At 52.5% G+C, this 21,349-nt stretch overlaps 1 protein-coding gene and 1 pseudogene across 6 annotated transcripts in view; both read left to right on the plus strand.

Moving 5' to 3' along the window:
• Positions 1 to 21,349, plus strand: part of Zmiz1 (zinc finger MIZ-type containing 1) — a 200,528-nt gene that overhangs the window by 126,981 nt on the left and 52,198 nt on the right. The window contains exon 1 of one of the 6 annotated variants that reach the window (XM_041662300.1): positions 12,985 to 13,593. The exons of the other annotated variants lie outside the window; for them this stretch is intronic. The gene's annotated coding sequence lies outside the window, so the exon portion shown is untranslated. Of the gene's footprint in view, positions 1 to 12,984; positions 13,594 to 21,349 lie in introns of those variants that run through there. 6 annotated transcript variants of the gene reach the window in all.
• Positions 9,084 to 12,361, plus strand: LOC121455328 (annotated as a pseudogene).

The raw sequence follows: 21,349 nt of genomic DNA on the forward strand, positions 1-21,349 counted from the left end.
GCTGTAAGAACCGGAGAGCTCTGGCCAATGGCTTATCATTACCAGATGCCTCATTACCTTCCTTGGAACACGGAGGCTTGTTGAGGCTGGCCAGCTGGGGAACACTGCCCAGGGGCTGGACTCCTTGCAGGGAATTCCGGAGGACCCAGTCTCACCTGTTTGGAATGGAGACACTATTGTCTCTAGCAGGAAACAGGAATTACTAGGAGCCTGCCTTTCGAACTGCCTCGTAATTATAGTCAGCAGAAACTCGCGGCCTATTGAAAATAAGCCGAATTCACCCCTGCAACATAAGCACCTGTGTGCCTCGAGATTGTCTGCACCTTCAAAGAGCTCACACGCTGGGACCAGGCAGGGGCATGCTTAGCAGGATTACAATGTCAGAAGAGTCACATGGCCCAGATAGGATAGCGTAGGGGGCATGTCAAAAGCTCCTGCTGGCCATCCAGCAAGAAGCTGACTGTACGAGGTTGGAGCCAGAGGACGAGACCGTGTGGGGGTGGGGAAGCACAGCCCTCTGCCGCACTACCCACTACCATAACAGCTCATGATGGAATGCTTTCCTTTGCTGGATGAGGAAGCTGAGGCTCACAGGAGTAAAGTCCTGTGCTCAGGGCCACATGGCTGGAGAGGGACGAGATCAAGGCGGAACTAGACAACTGCATTCCGAGGGTGTGCTGCTCTGATGTTGGGGCTGCCAGGGAAGCTCCATTTCCTGGGAGCCCGCGGCTTCTTTCTGAGCATTCTCCACCTCTCCCTTTCCTCCCTCTCTCCCTCCTTTCCATGCCCCTTCCTCTTTTATTCTCTATTGCCTTTTCTGCCTCTGTTCCTCCCCGCTCCTTCTCTCCTCATCTTTGTCTTTTCCTGTCCCCCAGGGATCTCAGCTCTCTGCAGCCCTAGCCTTGCTGGCTCAGCTATGTTCCACCGTGGAGTCACCGTGGCATCTTGTTCCTCTTTCTAAGGCACAACCCTAGGATGCCCGCTGCCATTTAGCTCTGCCCATTCCTGAATGCCTCAACCACAGAAGTAACATAGCTGGCATATAGTAGTCCTGTTCCCTCGAGTTTCTTCATGGTCCTGCTCTCCCTTTCAGATGTACCCCAGATGTCTCCCTCCCTCCCAGAGGCCAGGATGCATATCTGTGCAGACAGGTTTGGGAGAGAGGGCAGACAACCTACCTTCCCTGAAGAGACAGGAGACTGGTACAGTTCTAGTCCTGGGGAAGACGATGAGCAGCTGTGAAATTTGGTGAGGATGTCCAGGCAGCACTTATGTACCCTTGTGCCAACAGAGACAACTAGGTGATCCCCGGAAAAAGAATCAGATACCCCACTTCTGAGGCTGGACCTTGTGTCTGACTTTTGTATCCAAATGGAGAAAAAAAAAGAGCAGAGAGTCTCCCCCTTTGAATATGGAAGTAGGATGCTGAGCCCCAGGGCACTGGTGCCCAGATTGGACCACAGTTTGATTTTAAGCTTATGGTCCCAGGCTCTGCCCTTGGTTGAGAAGGGCTCTGTTAGCTCTATGTAGGACTCCTATACTAAGCAGGTAACCCAAAGATGGAGGTCCAGAAGTGGGCTGGGGACCAGAACACCAGCCCCTGCAGTGGGCATCCTTGTGCAGGGAGCAGCAGCGTGCCATGCACACGGCCCTCCCAGAACTCCTACACGGAAGTGGATATTTCTCTTGCAATCAGCCATCAGTTATCTAATGCCATGTCCTGACCAGTCCAGCGTGGTTGGCTCTCAGTGACCAGTGTGCAGGCATTGGGCTTAAATGATTTGAGTCACAAGGATGGGACAAGGAGTGTCCATCTAGAGATAGCAACGGCTGCTGCCTGAGGTTTGCCATGTGCTTGCCTGCTTTTGAGTTGTGGCTTTGTTTCCTGGTGCTGAAGTTCAAACCTAGGCCCTCCATCATACTAAGCATTCACTCTACGTTGGCACACAGCCTCAGCCTTGCTGCTGTGTGACTTTAGAAAACCAGGGTGACCACTCTGTGCCTCCTCTGGTATATCAAGAAAGGGAGCTATGATCCCTCCCTCCTGGGTGGGATTTTTGTTTGTTTGGTTGGTTGGTTTGTTTTGTTTTTTGGAAGAGAGAACAGGATGTAGTAGGAATAAGAGGTGTTTTGTTTGCCACTGACTGAGACAGAGCAGATACAGGACGCTGTCCTCCACCCACTAAAAAGAATCCCTTGTGAGAGAGGAAGTCCTGGGTGATAAGTAGGTCAGGCCTCCAGCAGTGAGTTGCTGGAGATGACATAATGAGCATAAGTGTTGGCTCTCGGCTTCCTGCTCCTGTTACTCTCGGACATGAGTGTCTGAGTGCAGAGGGTTCGTGAGATCACTGGCTCAACGCCTATCTGATCTGAGAAGAGACCAGCCAAGAGTGGAACATGGTCTTCCCAGCATCCCTGACCTTCATAGGGCCCAACGGATACTGTACAATGCCTGTCACTGTGGCACCCCCTGCCACTGCTAACAATCTCAAGTGTTTTGAGGGGGTTGTTTGTTTTTGAAGTTTTTTGAGACGAGATCTCATATAGCCCAGGCTAGTCTTGAACTCTTCATGGTACCACCCTCTAGGTCCTAGAATTGCAGGTCAACACCACCATGCCTGGCTGTTGAATACTCGTAGGTGGAAAATTCCACACCCGATCCCATGAGACATGCCACAATCAACAGTACAGGGCTGGGGATGTGGCTTGGTTGGTGGAGTACTGACATGCCCAAAGCCCTAGCTTTGAACCCCACCACTGGATAAAATGAGTCTCGGTGGCACACATCTGCCATCCAGCACTCAACAATAGAGGTGGGAAAAGAAGAAATTCAGAGCCTTCCTCAGCAATATCCTGAGGTTAGCCTTGTCTATATAAGCCCGTCTTTTAACAATAAGTGCACCGTGTTGTTAAAATTTTCCTTCAGACTATTTGCATAAGGTGTCTGTTATTTGGAAATTCATTTAGTAGTAGACTTGGCTCCCCTTCCCAGAATATGTATATACACTGATTTTACTCCACCCTAAACCCAGAAATCTGAGATGATTCTGGTGCCAGGCACTTCAGATAGGGGCTGCCCTGCTTATGCACTGACGAATCAGTCTAAGGAGACGGATTTTATTGAATCGTCACCATGCTGTAGATGCCGGGCAAAAATGACACACTCATCCTCTCCTGGGACTCAGGGAGCTGAGTGGCTTGCTGGACATCCCCTCCCCCACACACTAGCAAATGGCAGTACTAGAATTCAGATCCAGGTACACCCTGAAGGAGGAAGGAGGGTGCCTGGAAATCTATGGATAGCCGGAGAGGTTGAGGTGAATGGGAATGCTGCCTCCTGATCTAGGCCAGTGGGCTGTTGACTCAGTCCCATCAGACCTGAACTTCTGTACACCAGTTGCTTTTGGATGATTTGCTAGCCTGTTCTTCCACTTAACCACAGCAGAGGGGGGCACTGAAGCTCAAGCCATGAAGTTCTTTCTTTGCAAATGTGGGACCCTGAACCTGATCCTAGCTTCTTCCTCACTTCAAGCTGAGGGCTCATATCTGAAGCCCCTGGCTCTTGGCCTCGAAGCAGGGCCTCTTCCAGTGTTACGGGCTTGTGTGCCTGACTCTGTGCTGGACACAGCAAACAGTGTGTGTGAGGTGAGCACCGGTTTCACCCTACAGCAAGCTCTCTAGTGATGCTTCCACAAAGGACAGTGAAAACACCTCACAGATGAGAACTTAGAAAGGCTGACCGAGGAAAGCTCCAAAGAGCCAAGCTGCCCTGAGAGGAGGGTGAGGAAGGGCATCCCGGGCAGACAGAAGAGCTGCGTCTCTTAGAGCTTTGGTCTTCTTTGGTATGACAGGAGCAGTGCCTAGCTCTGGGGCTCCTAGCATCTGGGGAGTTAAGGGATCTGAGGGTGTGGGAGCTTGCAGGATCTGGTGTTTTCTCTTGGCTCCTGATATCTAGTCACCCCTGACACTCAGGGCTCTGTCAGTAATGGTTGTTCCTCAGCTCAATGAGTTAATTAGGCCAAATTCAATTATACACCATGCTCCCAGGTCTGTCTGAAACCCAAGGTGGATGTGGGCTCTCTATGCTCCAGACCATTCAGGAGCAATAGCTTGGATCCCACTCTGCACATCCCAGCTGAGTTAACTAAAGCACAAAGCAGGCAGTATGCAAAGTGCTCTAACAGCACCCTTCAACCTGGGTGACAACTGAAGTTTACAGCACACAACACAGAGACTGGGAAATCCAAGATCTAAACAACAGTAGCTAGGGGCCTGGGGATGGCCCTTGGTATCTGCTGGCACCTACTTCCTGCATTCTTCCCTGGCAGGAGGAGTGACAGCTCCCCCAAGCCTCTTCATCAGGGAAATCATCTTCCTGAGGATGCAACCATCATGACCTCCTCGCCTCCCAAAGGTCCCACCTCTTCATAATCTTGTTGGATAGCAGATGTCAACACATAACATTCTAGAGGGATACCACTCATATCATAGTGCCCCCATACCACAGTGGCCCAGAGATGGAGGTTCTTTGACAGTCAAAGCTACTGACAGGGACTCATGGCTCTTACACCCTTGGAACATCCCAGAACTAGGTGGACAGAGGTTGAGGCTCCCCTGTCCTGCCACTCCTGCATGGCCAATTCTTCCCAACTCCATGTTGGCACCTAGCTGCTGCCCAGCATGTTGACTGTATGTAGGAAGACCAGTAACACCAGTAATATAGGCAAACCAGGGTCCATACACACAAACACTATAGCAAGCACCGGACAAAAGCCCTCCAAGCTGAGGACATCTTTTGAAGCTATGAATGCCAGTCTCAGAAGCTGGACCTTAGACTTGGTCCTGGCAACTGTAGGAAGCCAGGGCACTGTTTAGACAAGATGAGCGACATGGTCAGCTTTGCCTTTTAGGAGTCTCACCATGGAGCTGGGGCCAGAGGCAGAAAACACAGTTTAAGGACCAGAAGTCTGCTGGGGTAGAAGCGAGCTATATCAGGAGGGATAGATGGTAAACCTCCATCATGTCCAGTGGACACACCTCACTCTTGGGTCACCTAACTGTATTAGGTCACCAGTATGCCAGTCCTCTGACAGTCAGTCAGTGATAAAAGGTTGTTTCATACTTTATACTCAAGTTACTGGTTGTGAATATGGTATATAACACTTTTTGCAGGGGAGAGGGCTGGGAGTTTTAGTTCGGATTTTAACTAATTCTAAAGTAAAAGTTGATTGTCTTTTAAGCCTAAAATAATATATAATATATAATCATTTATGGGACAATTGTGGGATATAGACAATAAAATAACTAATAAGTTAGTGATTCTCCGTTCGTCATCCGATAAGCATTTGTCAAGCACCTTTTGTGTTCCAGGCACAAACCATCAGGGATGTGCCAATGAACAAAGCAGATACAGCTCCTGCCTGTATGGAGTACCTAGTCTAACAGAATTAGATCTTTATAAATAAGCTTCAAGAAATGGAGAGGCAAAGAAGATTGTGTGTCTCTTACAATAGAGGCAGCTTCAATGATGTGACTGGGTCTCTTGCCGGGCCCAGTGCCACCTTCCTAGGAGTTGAGCAAGGTCACCCCAATGGGCTTGCTGCCTCTTAAGGCTTACCAAGCCGTACTTAGGGAAAGAGAGGTACAGAATCCACACCAGCTGTCTTCCCTGCTAGTGAAAGGAAACCAGGACCCAGAGAAAGATGGTCACCTGCCCTTGGTCTCCCAGCAGGCAACAGAACTTTCTCCCTGGAAGGCATGTACTACTCAACTGAGTGCAGTTCCAAGGATCCTGATTTCAACACTGGGCCTCCCACACCTTGCCCTGCCCTGGCGGCCAGCTACAGAGTTTCCCCAGACAGACATTCCTACGTGGCCTGTTTGCTCATGTCCAAAGCCCCTGGAGGTGGGGGACAGGTGGGACCACACTTGGGAGAAGAAGACACTGCTGGCTCACTTGACCCACTGTGGGAAAAAAAAAAAAAACAGGCAGCCAGGACAGAGGGAGGAGAGTGGGAGCCGCACCAGGGGATAGATTCCTGGCAAACCTCATGGGCCTGCCGAGTTCTGAAACTTCTGCCCAGAACACTGAGATGTCAGGGCATGCTCCCCCACTGTACAACCCCTGCTCTCCCCTTCTCTAGTACTCCCAAGAAGCAAGGCCTTCAGAAACTAAACCTACCAGAACAGGAGCTCCTGTGTCATTCCCTCCCAACCCCCTCAACTTACACATCTGGGTGGCAGCCAATCACCACCATGCCCGGGAAGTCCCCATTCTTCACAGAGCTAGGGCTGAAGAACGTCCCCTGGCTTCCGATTTGCTGTGTGATGGAAAGCAGCCGCTGCACCTCTCTGAACCTCACAGACAGACACACAGACTGCTCTGACAGGAAAGGAAATTGCTTTTCCAGCTCCAGTGATCTTGCATGGGTCCAGGCCTGAAGCCATCTGGAAACCTCCATCAGAGCTGTGTCTTGGGAGAAGTAATAAAACCCTAGGATTGCCAAGGCATGAACATGTGAACTCCCTCTGTGCCCCCTCCCTTCAGAGGCAACTCTAGAAATCAATGGGAAAAGATTCATTAGAGGCCTGGTTCATGTGGTATGCACCCACCACTTCCCGGCCCCTTTGTTAGCCAGCCTAAGCTTCCTGTCCAAACAGATTTCCTCCCTGGAAAATAAGTTTGTGTTCTGCCAGAGAGTTGGCTGGCTACCTAGTCCTTGGATAGGCAGACACAGGTAGCCAGGACATGCAGATCTCTGGAGCTTAGGATTAGTAGCTGTACATCATTCATTTCTTCACTCCCTCATTAATTCAGGCAGCTGTTCTCGGTCTCCTATATATGGAGAATATTTATTAAGGATTTGTAGAGCATATTTTAGAAACTGTCAATACAGTTTCTACCAGACAGCAGTCCCAGGTGACGAAGCTTGCCCTTCATCCAGAGAGACAGCATTAAAACCCTCAGGATGAGGCAGGAAGGGTTGTAGTGTAGGAGAGCAAGGCTAAGGAAGGCACTCCTGTGAAGGGAGAACCTGCAAGAGATGGCAGTGTCCTGATGGTAAACTTCGGTGTCTGAAACAGGAAGGGGGTCTGGAGGCTGCCACGGGGTCAATAGAGGCAGTAGGAGGAAGTGGGTCCAGAGCAGAGCAATGACTGGCCGGCCACGGGAGCTGAGACCCCGACCATGAGTCATAATCAGGACTGACTTAGCTGAAGCCTCTGGAGTCCTGATGGGCTGTGACTTAGATTTCAAAAGACTCACCTTATGTTCATGGGTTGCCACCAATAAAGGCCCCAGAGCAGGTACCATTATGCTGTGCATCAATTGTCTCATATTTCTGGGGACCAGAAGACCCAAGACCAAAGTGTGGGCCATGCCAGGTGCCTATGAAGGGGCAGCCCTGGGCTCCCTCCAAGCTGCTAGAAGTGCCTCAGATAGGACTTTGAAGCTGCTGCAGTCTCCAAAGCCTGCCTACTCCTCCCTGAAGAAGGGACACCCGTCTGACTATTGTATCTAAATGTCCTGTTTTCTCAAGGACACCAGTCGTGCTGGACTAGGGCCCACACTCATGACCTCATCTTAACTTGATCTTCAGCAAAGACTCTGTTTCTTATATTTTTGGTTGTGAGCCTAGCCGTTAACGGCTGAGCCATCCTACCAGTCCAAGACTGTTCTTTATTTTTTTGTTTTTCGAGACAGGTTTCTCTGTAGCTTTGGAGCCTGTCCTGGAACTCAGTCTGTAGGCCAGACTGGTCTTGAACTCACAGAGATCTGCCTGTCTCTGCCTCCTGAGTGCTGGGATTAAAGGCGTGTGCCACCACCGCCCAGCCCAAGATTGTTTTAAATAGGGTTTCCTTCATATGTTCCGGGGCTAATCAACATTTGGGGAGTCATACAATTCACCAACACACCATGACTTCTCAAGATAGTCTTCACTAAGACCTGCTTTTGGGTGTTCTCACCCATTTGTCCAGTAGATTCTGAAAGCCAAACCGTCTTGTCCAGTGCTTGGTTCTTAAACCTCTGCCTCCTGAGCTCAGGAAGACAGCAACTCTTCCAGCTTCCACTCCAGCCCTGGGGGCACCCTGGCTTATCAGGCTCTCTCCGTTGGCATCAATCCTGCTGAGGGGTCCTCACAAGCATCGAGCCTGACTTTAGTCCCCCTTACCAGCTGAGCAGGTCAGGAAGAGGCAGTTTCCAAAGACTACAAGGGCCATTCTGAGCCGGCTCATGAGTCCCCAGCTTACTCCCCCACCACTGCCAGCCATGCAGGCAGCTTTCCTGGATTTCCAATAACCTGGAAATTGTAGGGTTTCTCGTACATGCTGAGTGGAGGTAAGGGGCAGGGGCTGGTGTTGTTTTCAAAATGAAATGATTATAGGATTTGGGCAGAAGCCAAATGCAGGGTTCTGAGAAAAGCTGCCTGGGGCTGGGATGAGGAACCATGCTGGGGGCGATTCCAGGAAGGGCAGGGGACACTATGATGGGAGGAGGGGGTAATGAGGTCTCCTTCCCATCCTATCTTTGATGGAGCTGTCCCTGCCAACAGCAAGTAGGTGAAATATACAAATGCTGGATTTCAAAAGAAACAAAGCATTAAGTTGTTTCTTCATGTGTCATATGGTGTTCTAGGAGCAATACAGGAGTTCTGCTCACTACCGACAATGCTGAGTCTAGGCATCCCGTGTCGGACAGGATAACGTGTAGCATGTAGAGGATGTGTTAAGGCTTAGGTACTTTCCAAACTTTGCCTGGCCTTTCTTTCCTTATTTTGCCTTCTGTGTGGCATATAACCCCCGACCAAAAGGGACAGTAAGGATGCTGTGTGTTAATGCTCAGAAAGTGCTAGAGCCTACACAGCAACCAACAAGCATTCAATGGCCAGGTATTAGTGGGGATAAAGGGAGAACCCAGCCTTGTGACCCTGCACTGTGTCCCTGGTGTAGGCAAACCTCTAGGCTCCTGTAGCAACACCTGCACTGGCCACAAGCCAAACCTTACCTGTGCCTTCCATCTCCAAGATTAGGAAGGACTTACCAGGACTGAGGGAGAATGGCAGAGAAAACAGTATCGCGCAAGGATGTGTCCTTTGTGTCCTGACCATGCAAAAGGAGACAGAAACCCCAGAAGTGGTGGTTTCTAGAGGCAGGGCCCAGAAGGTGACTCACACCAAATGCTGTCGGTTGATCCTCAGGCAATTGAGCTGCCTGTGTGGCTGGTGTCCTGTGACTCATTCCCTGCGCATGGGGACTTCAGAGCAGCGCTCCTTTCTGCTCCTCCCCCCTTGATCTTCTCCATGCTTCTCAAGGAACAGGTATACATACCTGGGGCTCGCCTGTTGGCCATATCTTCCTACTGAGTGTCCGAGCCCACTAAAGTGGCATCTCTCTGTCATCAGGATTTTCAGTCCCACTGAATCCACAAACTGCCTGAGTCAGAGATCTGCTCCATCTCTGGGGCTCAGAACCCAGTGCCCAGAATCTGGGCCACATCATGGCAACATAGTTCTGCCTCCCCTGGTCTTGGGTGCTTGGCTTGTTCGTGCCAGACCTTTGTGCCTGACTTCCTGCCTGCCTGCCTGCCTTCTTAACTCCCTAGTGGCCTTTGGGTCTCTAGGCTTCCCACTAGAAAAAAAAAAAAAGCTGTATATGGGGGTGGGGGATGACCCAGCTTGGCACCACTTTTAATCCCGGAGTGGCCTGCATCCCAGGTAGGTGTCTTAGTTACTGGAACTGATGCTAGGAGGCCCGCCCCTCATCGATGAGCTGGTCAGTGGTATCCTGACTTCATTACCTCCCTTCCCACCCCTCCTCTCTACCGGGTTTTTTAGAGGTGGGCTTCTGCCTGACAGGCACGCAGAGGATAAAGCATCCCCTCTCCGGAGCCAGCCAGCCAGCCATGCCCCAGCACTGTGTTTATTGGCGGCTCCTCTTCACTAAGGCCCACGGCAGGAGTTCAGACACCCGCGAGAAAAGCCATCCGCTATTGATCCAGTGTCAGGCCTCCGGAGCCTGGCGGCCATTCATCAAGGAGCCACAGCATGGGGCTACAGTTCGCCCTTTCTTTCTTTATTTCTTTCTTCTTCCTCCCAAGTCATTCCCCCAGGGGCGTGGGGGGGGGGGGGGAAGGGGCGACTTGCCGAGGTCACTCTGAGAGCTGCTGAGCGCCAGAGAGTGGAGTCGCGGGATGCCTTTGTCTGCGGCCTCTTTGCTGTAGATCCTTATCAAGGCAAGCCATGGGTGGAGCAGCGGCTGTGGGCCCCAGGCTTTTGAGCAAATCTTTGGAAGTTAGAGATGTGGAGCTGGCTGGAACTTGGAGCTAGTTGGGGAAGGCCTTTCTAAAGAATTTAGTGTGTGGAGTGCCGGCATTTTTGTAGACTCTAAGTGGCAATCCTAAAAAGAGCTAACTAAGAGGGCCGAGAGGGACTTGATTCCGGAGCCGAGAGCCTAGAAATTAGCAAATGAAAAGGGCCAGTTTGGACTGATGAATGGGTGCTTGAAAACAATTTGTTTTCTTAATTATGTAAATATGCTAGTGAAGAGTATTTACTTTTTGGGTTACCTTGGAAAACCCTGAATCTTGCAATATTAATTGTTTTCTCTGGGCCCCACTCTGGTGCTTTTGAAGTGGTTCCCTAGGAGATCTGGAAGATGGGACATTAGTGGCAAAACAATGGCGGGACTGTCGTTACAGTTTCTAGAGGATTGCCACCACCACATCCCTGTCTCTAAGGTGTAAATTTTGCTCAGTTCCGAATCCTCACTCAACCTACAGAAATGACCTTTCTTTAAAATATTATGTTCATTTATATATGTATGTATTACGTATGAGTGGTTTTTGCCTGCCTGTTCCTCTGTTCCGCTTGTGTGCCTGGTGCCCTCGGAGGCCACACATGGGTGCTGGGAACAGAACGCAGGTCTCTGCAAGAGCTGTAAAGCTTTTAACCTCTGAGCCATCTCTCCTGTCCTGAGGTTATCTGTCTAAGGTTAGTGCATTCTGCTGCCATATGTGTGTGCCCTTGGCAGCTGAAAAGGCCCACAAGAATCTATTGAGAATTGTAAACTGACCTTGTACAAAACTTTAGGAGGAGTGGAGGGAGGGGGTCTGGTTATTTAGGAGCTTTAGTATTTGGATTCTGGTTAATTAAGACTAAGTCAGCCTAACACCGGAAAGGAAGTAAATTTTAGGGATGTGTGTCGCCATGCTTGCTCCTGCAATGTGGACCATGCTGAGTAGTAGGAACAATGGGAGGGAGAGTCTTTGAGCCCCAAATCTCTTGGGGCTGCGTGAAAGGGGGAGTCGCAGTAAATATCCCAGTGAGTAAATGAATATCCCCAAAGAAACCATTTCAACACAGGAGGAGATGAGAGTGAGCCGCACCTGAAATATGTGCACAATAGAGAGAAGTCCATTCCCTCACTGCCCTGAGGATGGCCCTTCCAGTAAGGAGATGCCAATTAATCTCACTTGCAGAAGCTGGTCCTTGTGCAAAAAGAAAGCCAGTTATGAAGTAGGAATTAATCTATTTAACCAGCTCCTGGGAGAGAAAGTCTATGACAACTGCATTTCCAAATGCCATCCTGAAAGTGATATTTCAAGTGGCAGTGGGTGGGATTAGAGCCTGCTAACGACTTGTGTCAAACAAGGGGCAAGAGCATGATATCTAGAAAAGTGATTTGTCTTGCCACTTCCGTGGCAGGCAGCAAGTCAAGCAGGAACGCTTAGAGGCTAGTCGAGAGCTCATACTGAAGGGACTTGTGCCATAAGAACGACCCTCAAAGGCAAAGGGCGTCAATCCCCCATGCCGGCGAGATCGGTGTCCAGATGCAGAAAATTTAAAAGCCGCTTTTGGCTGCCTTTCTTGGGGGTGAGTGACCGGCCTTTCCTACTTTCCTAATTGGGGCAGTTAGGAGCTCATTCAAACAACTTTCACTTGCGAGTGGGAGGGACCAAGGGGGGCTATAAAACAGTTTCTCCCTAGCGAGTGATCTAGGTGGTTAGAGCCCTCGAAGGAGGGAGGGGAGCTTATCTTTTTAGGCGGTGCAGCTAATGGCTTTCAGGGGTGCCTAAGGGGCAGAGGAGTGGGAAGGGCAAGCTGATGTGGAAAGCCAGAAACCCTTGCTGCTGACTGGCTGGAAGAGGCCGCGGCCGCCACTGGATGCAGTGTCAGGAAGGCGGCTGCTTCGGGAGCGGGGGCGGGGCTGTGCACAGCAGCCGCCCCCGGCTTCCCTACAGCTGCCCGGCACAGGAACTCCCCGAAGTCGGGGACCAGAGCTTACACGCACCAGTTCACCCTACCTTGGGCCCCGCGTTCGGGAAATCCCAGGGGCGATAGGGACCCCTGTGCCGGGGGAGTAAGTTGCCAAGCTACCAGCCCTTCTCCACCCCCACTAACCTGTTCAGAAAACCTTTTAAACCCAGGTTGCAACTAACTGGACGTCCCCAGCCTGCCCCGCCCCTTCCCCCACCCGGGCCTCGCCGCGGACCCTCATTAGCATGACCACTTGGGAAGATTCGCCGGCGGGGGCGAGAGGCACCCGAAGTCACCCACCGCCAGCGCCTTCCCGGAGGCCCCCTCGGGCGACAGCGCTCCAGAAGCCCCACTCGTACAAGTGTTGCTTCCAATTAATTGCGTAGGCGGGGGAGGGAGAGGGGCCCGGTCGCCGCCCCCGCCCGGAGGCTGGAGCGCCACTCGTCGGGTCGTGCGTTCTCTCAGGCGGCGGCGTGCACCAGCACCACCCCTGCCAAGTTTGAAATGTGAGCTGCCTCGGATCCCCAGTCACTAGCGTTCCCTCACAGTGAAGTGGCTGGGCCGGCGGGCTGCGCACGCGAGTGAGTGCGGGCTGCGGGGCGGGGGTGCGGGCTCGAGGCTCGCGGGGCGGGGAGGGCTCCCCCGAGACGCCAAGGCAAGGCCGCTCGCCTTTCATCGTCCTCCCGCGCTCCTCCTCTCTCCCCTCCTCCCTCCACCCCGCGCCGCCGCGGCGCGCCCGGCTTCCTCCGAGCCCCTGCCCCACGCGGCGGCACGCAGGCTGGGTGGTCACGCCTGCGGGGTCCAGGAGCGCAGCGCAGCGCGGCGGGCCGTGGGAAGTTTCTCCTGCGCGCCCGGTGCGTCCCCGCCCCCCCGCGCGCCCCCGGTCCCCATCCCCGTCCCCGGAGGGCTGTCGCTTGCACCCGGGCGCGCGGCTGGCTGCTTCCTCGGCGGCGGCGGCCCCATTAGCGGAGCCTCCGCCTGTGATTGGCTTCGCCCGGGAAGCTGGAGACGGGCGATGAATAATTGATGTGTGCGGTGCGGTAGCCGGACAGCGGCGGCGGTGGCGGGCGGCAGCGAGCGGGAGCGCGGGAGTCGGAGCGCCCCCGGAGCGGGCAGCGCGGAGCGAGCGGGCGCCGTTGCTGCCCGGGGCCCCCGCGCCGCCGCCGCCACCGCTGCCGCCCCGGCGCGGAGCGGGGATGCAGGCGGCGCCCGCTGCCTGCTCGCAGCCTTTGTTCGGCGCCGGCTGATCCCTGCCCGGAGTAGCACACTGCGGTCGCCCCGGGCTGGACTCCAGCCTCTCGGCGCGCCAGGGCGGGACCGCGGGCTGTACAACTTCTAGGTGAGTGTGGGGCTAGAGGGGTCGGCTCGGGGCGCCCGCGGGCCGGGCCCTGGCTCCCTCCGGGCGCGGGTGTGAGTGTGCGTGCATGTGTGTGACAGAGGAGAGCCGGTGCATTGTGGGTAGCACCGTGTGCTGCATGGTGTCAGCCTGAGGCTTGGCCATGAGAGTGGCTTTAGCGTGCACAAGGCCCATTTTGTGCACCCACAGAGGAGGCCTTGCTTCCTCCTCTGGAGGAGACGGTAGGTGGGGGACCAAAAAGAGTGCTCCCCACGCCTCTTTCCTAAAGGTGAAGTGTTGGTTCTCCAGCAGACATTTTACAAGGTTCCATCCCTGGTAGGTTCCCTTTTCAAAAATAAGAATTAGTCCAGAAGCCTTTGGTGGAGGCAGTGGCTAAGGGTTTTAACTTAAAGCTACTCGTTTATCAGAATGAATCCTTAATGCTGAAGACAGCTGGGGGCTCCCATCGCTACAGGACTCTCTTCCCAGAGGTGATGGGTGCACAGCAGACTTCTGGCAAGTGTTTGCTGGAAAAGCTGCCCCTGCTGCTGCTAGTGGTGGTGGTAGGTAGAGGCGGCGAAGGAGAATCTGTCTTGCACTAGAAGGGCCTTTCTGTGGTGGGTAGGGTGGCTGGCATCCGACTGAAGATCTTTTACAAGACCTTGGAGAGAGGTTTCCCAGAACACTGCAGGGGCTGAGAAGCACCTGCCAGAGGTCCCCCAGGCTTTAATGTTGATGCCCAGCACATAGATAAGTCCCAGTTCCTGGTTCACCTGGAAGCCAGCTGCAGTAAGACGAGGAGGGCAGACAGTATTCCTTAGATGGGCTTCAGAGCAGCATCAGGGATTACAGTGGGGGGTCACGGTGCCCTGCCCTTCACCATCAGGCTTAACAACCAATGGGCCTGGACACAGCAGGTGGTTCAGAGGAAGGTTTTGTGAGGCAACTGCCAAAGTGTTGGTACCAGTGTTTCTCAATAGCCCATCCTTGAGAATAGGCCAGGAATTGGGCCAGGGAGTGAGTGAACATAGCCTCGTCACTGGGAAACCCAAATGGTGTGAGAGTCTTCTCCATTTCAGAGGCTCTGGATTCAAAGCTCATCTCCCACTGCACAGTGTATTGAGATTTAAGGTCTATATGACTTATAGTAAGTCTGTTCCTCCTTTTTTAAACGTCTTAACCAGGCAGTGACTACCCTGTAAGTAGCTGGAATGGAGTCCCTTCAGGGCTATTTTTACCCTAGACTTCCTTAGTGAGAAACCACCAAACAGCAAAGCTTTGGTGAGAATCTGAGACTGTACCGGAAGCAACCGCCTGCACAGAGTTTGAGGCCTGCTTCCTAGTGCTGCTTGCTCTTGCTCTCCCCTGTACAGCCTCCCTCAGCCATAAGCACTTCCCCTCACAGCCCCGTGCACTTCAGAAAGAAGTCCCATGTCAGCTGTGGAGGGAATAATGTGCCCAGCCCAGCCCAGTAGGGAGTGGAAGAAAACCAGCATAACTCCTACTGGAGTAATACCTTCAATTCATGATGAAGCTTCTTAAAGACAAGAACTATGGGTTCCTTACACTCCACTGCCCACCACAGTGCTTGGCAGTGAGTAGATGGATACTCAGTGACTGCTGAGCGAGTGTATGAACATGCAGAGCCCACAGCAGGCTTGGAAGAGTACTTCCGCACCTGTCTGCATGGGCTGAGCACCTACTGAACACCCAGCCGTATTCAGATCCTAGGAGGTCTAAGATGAGTCCCTAGGCTGAGCTTAGGTGCTCAGACTAAGACCCATCTTCCTGAGTGGCCTTTGTTGGGTCACCCCCATGAGGGATGGCTGCTGAGCTCAGTGGAAAACTACATCCAGTATGGTGGCCGCACTAACCACACATAGGGCTGCTTTTAAGGTTAAAGTGATTGAAGAGTAAAAGTAATATTTGTTTAGTTCTCCTGTTTTCCTCTTGGGTGTTCTATAGGCATGTGTCACCAGACCCAGTTTGATTTGTCACACCAGTCCTTAACCCAGTGTTTTGTCCACACCAGGCAAGCACTGAATACTGACTGAGCTAGCTCAGGTCATTTTCTTGCTGGCACTAGCTTCACTTCAGATGTTCGATAGGCACTCAGAGCTAGTGGCCACTTTACTGGGTAGCTTGGATTATAAAAACAGCTTTCTAGTGGCAGAAAGTTCCAGTGGAAGTGCTGGGTGGGGACTAAGCAAATGAGATGAGCCCACCCTGTGACAGTGACAGAGCGTTAGATAGACCTTTCTGTGTTCTTAATGTTTTGAGTCATGGTGGCCGCTGTGTGGGGCAGGCAGAGACTAGCCAGTGCTCCCAGTTAACACTGGGGTTAAATTTTGCTGGAGGGTGTGAGTCCCTGGTCACCTACACTCTGCTGTATAACAGAGGTCAGCCAGGGGGCACCGATGGGCAGCCATCCCAGGAGCAGCCTCAGACCTCCCTGAGGACTGTCATGGTGCCGGCAAGGCGTCAGGCTCTGTGAAGTCATCTATCAATCAGGCTGCTCTTGTAACAGGCAGTTTGGAGCTGGCAGGGCTGGAAGGGGAGGGAAAGATACTCTGGGCCCAGGAGGTGTTTACCTTGCTGGATATGGCTTTGGTTCCCCCAGGAGAGGCCTACTTCTCCACAAGAGAAGGGACTCATCACTGGGCAGGTAGCCTGACTGCTTCGAGCCACAACAGAGAGAGGAAAGCCTGCAGAGCCCCCTGGAGGGAGGGGGAACACCTGGCAAATGGGCCAGCATGCCCCTCGCTGTCCTTCACCAGGGCCTGCTACTCCTGGTATCACAGCATACCCACTGGGCTATGCTTGCCCTGGCACTCCCCAGAAGCCTCAGCTGCCTGGGAAACTCTCCAGGGCCTTCAAACAGCAGCCGCCTCTCAGGGGACCATGCTCAGGGAAAAACAAGGCCCCCACCCTCCAAGCACATCCAGCTTCCCAAGTAACTCCTGAGCAATAACTACTTCTAGGCCAGAAAGGACAGACAAGAGCCACTGCCAGGGACAAGGGACCAAGGTCATAGCAGGGCAGGCCTGGAATAGAGTGAGGGCCCTCCCTTACCTGGTCTTCATGGTTTCCTCACTGAGAGCTGGAGGCTAACATTTGGACCAAGCCCTGCTGCTTTCTTTCTTGCTTCATTCAAAGTACCCTGATGGCCTGCGGCCTTGTCCCTGTGGCCTGAGCCCCCCACCTCCCAGCAGTAGGTGTCTCTATGTCCTCAGGCCCTGGACTAGCTGAAGGGGTGCTTTTCTGCACACCTGAAAGGGAGTTTTCCAGACCCATCTAGGGGAGTAGGAAAGATGGCAAGGGCTTTGTTTGCACGCTCAGGTTGCAGCCCTGTTAACAAGACCCCCACTTGTCCTACATCTCACTGGATGTGGGCCCCTCCAAGGGGATTCAGGGAGCCCTGCCCCATCAGCAGTATGTAAGGATCTGGGGACTAGGCTTGTCTATCAATGGTCACCCAGGCAGTTCAAGGGGTTCGGTTTATTTTCTGCTCACAGTAGCCCAACTGTGTCCCTGACTTCTGCCAGAAACCCACTCTGGGCTTCTCCCGAGCCATCTATGAGCCTGTGGGTTTTCTATAGCCTTGTGGCAGAGGGGAGGACCTAGCCTAGATCAGCAACCAGTGCTGCCTCCTGTATGTGGTCCATACCAAATAGAACTAGGGGCTACTGGGGGGGGGGGGGGGGCTTGTCCAGGACAGCCCTGCCTCTGAGCCTGCGGCCCCTCCACAATTGCTTTTAGCTGGAATGAGCTCCCCACATACTTCAGACACTGTTCAGGATAACAAAATTCCTCAGGCCCAGCCTTCCAATAATAGTATCTGTAGCGCTGGTGTCTACGTTAGTGTGTGACCTTTGGCAAGTCACCTTGGGGTGGGGCGGGGCTGGGGGTTCTGAGAGGGCTTTTCTGTCCTGTCTGTGCGCTGGCGCTGTGGCAGGGAGGAGGAAATGGTGACTTTGGGACTGGGTCGCTCTTAAGTTTCCCAGAAATGAGTGAGCAGGAGACTAAATGTCACATGGCTGGTTGTGTCTTGAGGTGTGGTGCTGGAGTAGAAGGGGCGGTAGGTGGACCAGAAGTTGCAGCAGAGGCTGAGTGGTTCATTGTTGAAGCTGTCACCCAGAGCACATTTGAGTACCCCTGGAACTACAGTTGCCAGAAGCAAGGGTGCTGCTGAGCTGCAGGTGTGAATCTGCTTGGAAGAGGGGAGGTTCGCATCCTGCAGTGGGGATGGCTTCGCTTCTGCTGACAAAGTCAAAGCCGACCCTGTTTTTGCAGTTGTCATGGTGTGGGTCAAAAGCAGTGCTCTGCTGCCCCCAGAGCTTTGGAAACTCGCTGGAACTTGTCCAGATCTCCCCAGGCAGATCTCTGCACTCTCCTGGAGAGAGGACAGGAGTGGGGTGAGAGAGTAAGAATATTGGTCCTGTTTGTAGACACGCAGCCCCTGTACCTTCCCGGCAGGTCTGTGAAATTCTAATCCAATGAGGGCATTTCCTGGAGACTGGGGCTGCAGGGGACAGGTGAAAGAGAACACTTCCAGGGCTTTTCACACCCTTTGTGGCCCAGGATATAATCCCTGTCCCTAGGGTCAGAGCCTAAGGCACCTCATGACTTATTGGACCTTGTCTGTCTCCCAAGAGTTTGTCATCCGATTAGTGGAATCACCGCGTGCAGAGAACATTCTGTAACATGGGTTTCATCCTTACTTATTCATTTGAAAAATGGGGGGCATCTTTCAAAGAGGAAAGAGCAGCCCCCAAGGCCTGCCTGCTTTTCCTTCTTCCTCCCTTTTGTCCTCCCTCCCTCTACCTCTCTTCCTTCCTCTCTCCCTTCCTTTCCTTTCTACTTTAATCTCTTCCTTATTTCTCTCTTCCTCGTTTACTCCTCTCCTTCCTTCCTCCTTCCCTCCCCCCCCCCATTCCTTTTTCTTCTCTTTGCAATGCTGGAAGCTGTATCCACGACCTCCACTCACAAGCTAAGCTCCTGCACTTGGTCTTCTGTGTATTGGTAATTGACACATAGTAAGCAAAGGACCAGATCCGTGGGATGCTGAGTGACACTTGACACCTTCTGCTATGCTAGGATCAGACCAGAGCTGGGACCTTCTTTCATCTCCTCTCAGTTCTGCTGGGTCGAGGTGGATCAAATGCCACCACCCAGGAAGCTCCCTCTGGTCCCCAGCACCCGCAGTTGCATGCGGCACAAAAATATACTTAAAGCCTTCAGAAACATTCTTGTTAATTTGTGTGTTTGTGTGTGTGTGTGTGTGTGTGTGTGTGAGAGAGAGAGAGAGAGAGAGAGAGAGAGAGAGAGAGAGAGAGAGATTGATTGAGATTTGATTATCCGGTGTTCAGGTGAAAACTTTCTAACGACAGGGTTGTGTCACAATGCCAAAAGGTTAGACTTGTCAGCCTGTGATCACACCCACAGGGCGTCCCCTTGCTTGCTGGTGAGGGGAGACAAAAGTTATGCATGAGGGTTGTCTATGCTTGGTGCCTCCTAGACGCGCTACGTGATCAGCCTAGGAACCCAGAGCACAGGCTGGTGATGACAGAGGTGGTCATGCAGGGAATAATGAGAGGCCTGAAATCCTGCAGTGCCAAGAGGACTGCTGTGACTTCGATGCTGGTCTAGGTTAACAGGGACCTTGTCTAAAAACAAAACAAAACAAAAAAAGAAAGTTAGCGGACTCATTATATATGGAGAATGTATGTACATATATCTGGGTTCTTGACCTAAAGTCAGGGTGCCAAGATACCAATGTGGTATACATTGTAAGGAGTCTTTGGCTTTCTTGGGGTCCTCGCCTTCCAAGATTTATTACACATATCCCATGTAATATCAGTAGCTGCCTATGCCTATTAGTTGTGTTTTTTTTTTTAATTCAGGGATTACTTTTTTGAGGCAGTACTTTACTCTCTAGCCCAGGCTGGCCTCAGGCATCAGCCACCATGCCCAGCACGTGTTATTTAAACGTATTAGTTAAAATTAGATAATTTCGGATTTTCAGTTCCTCAGTCTTTGAAGTTCTTGGTGGGCACCATACTGAATGGTGTAGGAACAACAGCTCAGAAAGGCAGGGAGTTCTGCTGGGCACTGTGATGCTTAAAGTCACTGAGAGCTCTTGAAGAGGTCTTTGAGGTCTGCAGGAGGTAGGATCTGCCTCAGATGGACTCACAAGATAGAACCTGCCTGCCTCACCCCCACCCTATCGCTACTACCACCGCTGCCGCCACCAACCTACTGCACACAGGTCTTTTAAAACAGGGTCACCCAGGGTTTTCCCAAGCCATGTTAAGAAGTAATTATGAAACCCACATCTGTAGTTTCCTGGGTGACTTTTGGTAAGTCACTTAACATCAGGCTTTTTTGTCTTCTGATCAATAAAACAGCTGTGCAGCCTGGCTGGCGGGTTGCAGTGGGCCATGGGGTGGTGGCGCACTGAGCTCTGTGTCTGGAATAGAGTAGCTGCGCAGTAAATGACAGCTTGGCTCAAGTCTCTGCTATAGTTCTGAAAGTGGCTGTTCCCACGCCTGGGAGATAGTATTCTTTCTCCACCTGCCTTGCCCACAGCCTTCTCTGGGCCTCGTTTTCCTGTTCTGTACTGCAGGTGGCATCTTGTCTGTGCCCTGTAGAGGTGCCATCCCTTCCTTCTGAGCGGCCACCATAACTGGACAGGCTGAGATGGTGTGGGGGAGAGTGACAGTATGCTTTGGCCTAATACCCTGGTATAAGGCCACAGGGCTGACACTGTTGACTGCCTAGTGGGAAGCCCCAGCTCATGTCCCAGCTGTGGAGGAAGTACGCAAGTGCTGGCAGCCACTTTCATTTCCTTCCTGAGGCCTGAGCTAGGAGTCTACACCTTGGGCTCCTTAAGGCCTCTGGCACTTTGCACTGAAGCATCCTTTTGAGATCTGTTGGTGGCTCACCAAGGTCTGGAAGCCCCTGGATATCTAGGCAGAGGGTCTGTAAGCCAAGCTGTGTGGTGGTAACCCAGCTTGTTACCCTGTACCACTGAAGAGGGTGGGCTTTTGAGTGGGAAGCGTGTCAGTCCAGAGGAACCATTAGCAGTCCTTCTAAGTCTGTAACAAGTCTCTTTATTGCTACAGGGCCTGCTCCTCTGGGGGTGCATCATCCTGCTCCCCACAGGAGGCCTCTTAGTCATACACCCTCTTTTGTCTCCCTCTGAGATGGTTGGTTTGCGTAGCACCGCCATGAACAACGCGTGAATTACCACGCAGCATTCCCACCTTCCGTGTAACCTGAGAAACCTGGGTACCTTGCTTGACCAGGGGTCCCCCAGGCCTTCACCATGAACTCAAGGCTTCCTCGGTGTTTGCAGGGAAAAGGTTTCTCTGCAGGAGTTGAGGCTACTTTGGGCATGTGTGCTTTTTATTCACCAGCTACAGCCCTCTAGTGTTCTCAGGCGGCCCCAGGGAATTCCCTGCAGAAGTCAGCACCCAACACATAAAATCCCTGCCCAACCCACTAGACTGCGCACAGCCGTGACCACTGGGTTTCTAGTGGCTTGGGAGGTAACGGGGGACCAAAGAGGCTTCCAGAAGTCATCAGGATTTGGGAAGGGACAAGGGCCCTTCCACTTGTCTCCCTTTTAGGCATAGCATAGGATCTATCGCCTTCCTGGTTCTGCTAACACCCAGAGGCCCAACGGGAAGCAGGCAGACTGCTTGGGGTACACAAGAAATACCGCTGCCACGTCCCTCCTGCCTACCCCACCTGACCT

The sequence above is a fragment of the Microtus oregoni genome, unplaced genomic scaffold (genome assembly GCF_018167655.1).
Source record: "Microtus oregoni isolate MIOR12 unplaced genomic scaffold, Mior012 000013F_ref0000133, whole genome shotgun sequence".
Taxonomy (NCBI): domain Eukaryota; kingdom Metazoa; phylum Chordata; class Mammalia; order Rodentia; family Cricetidae; genus Microtus; species Microtus oregoni.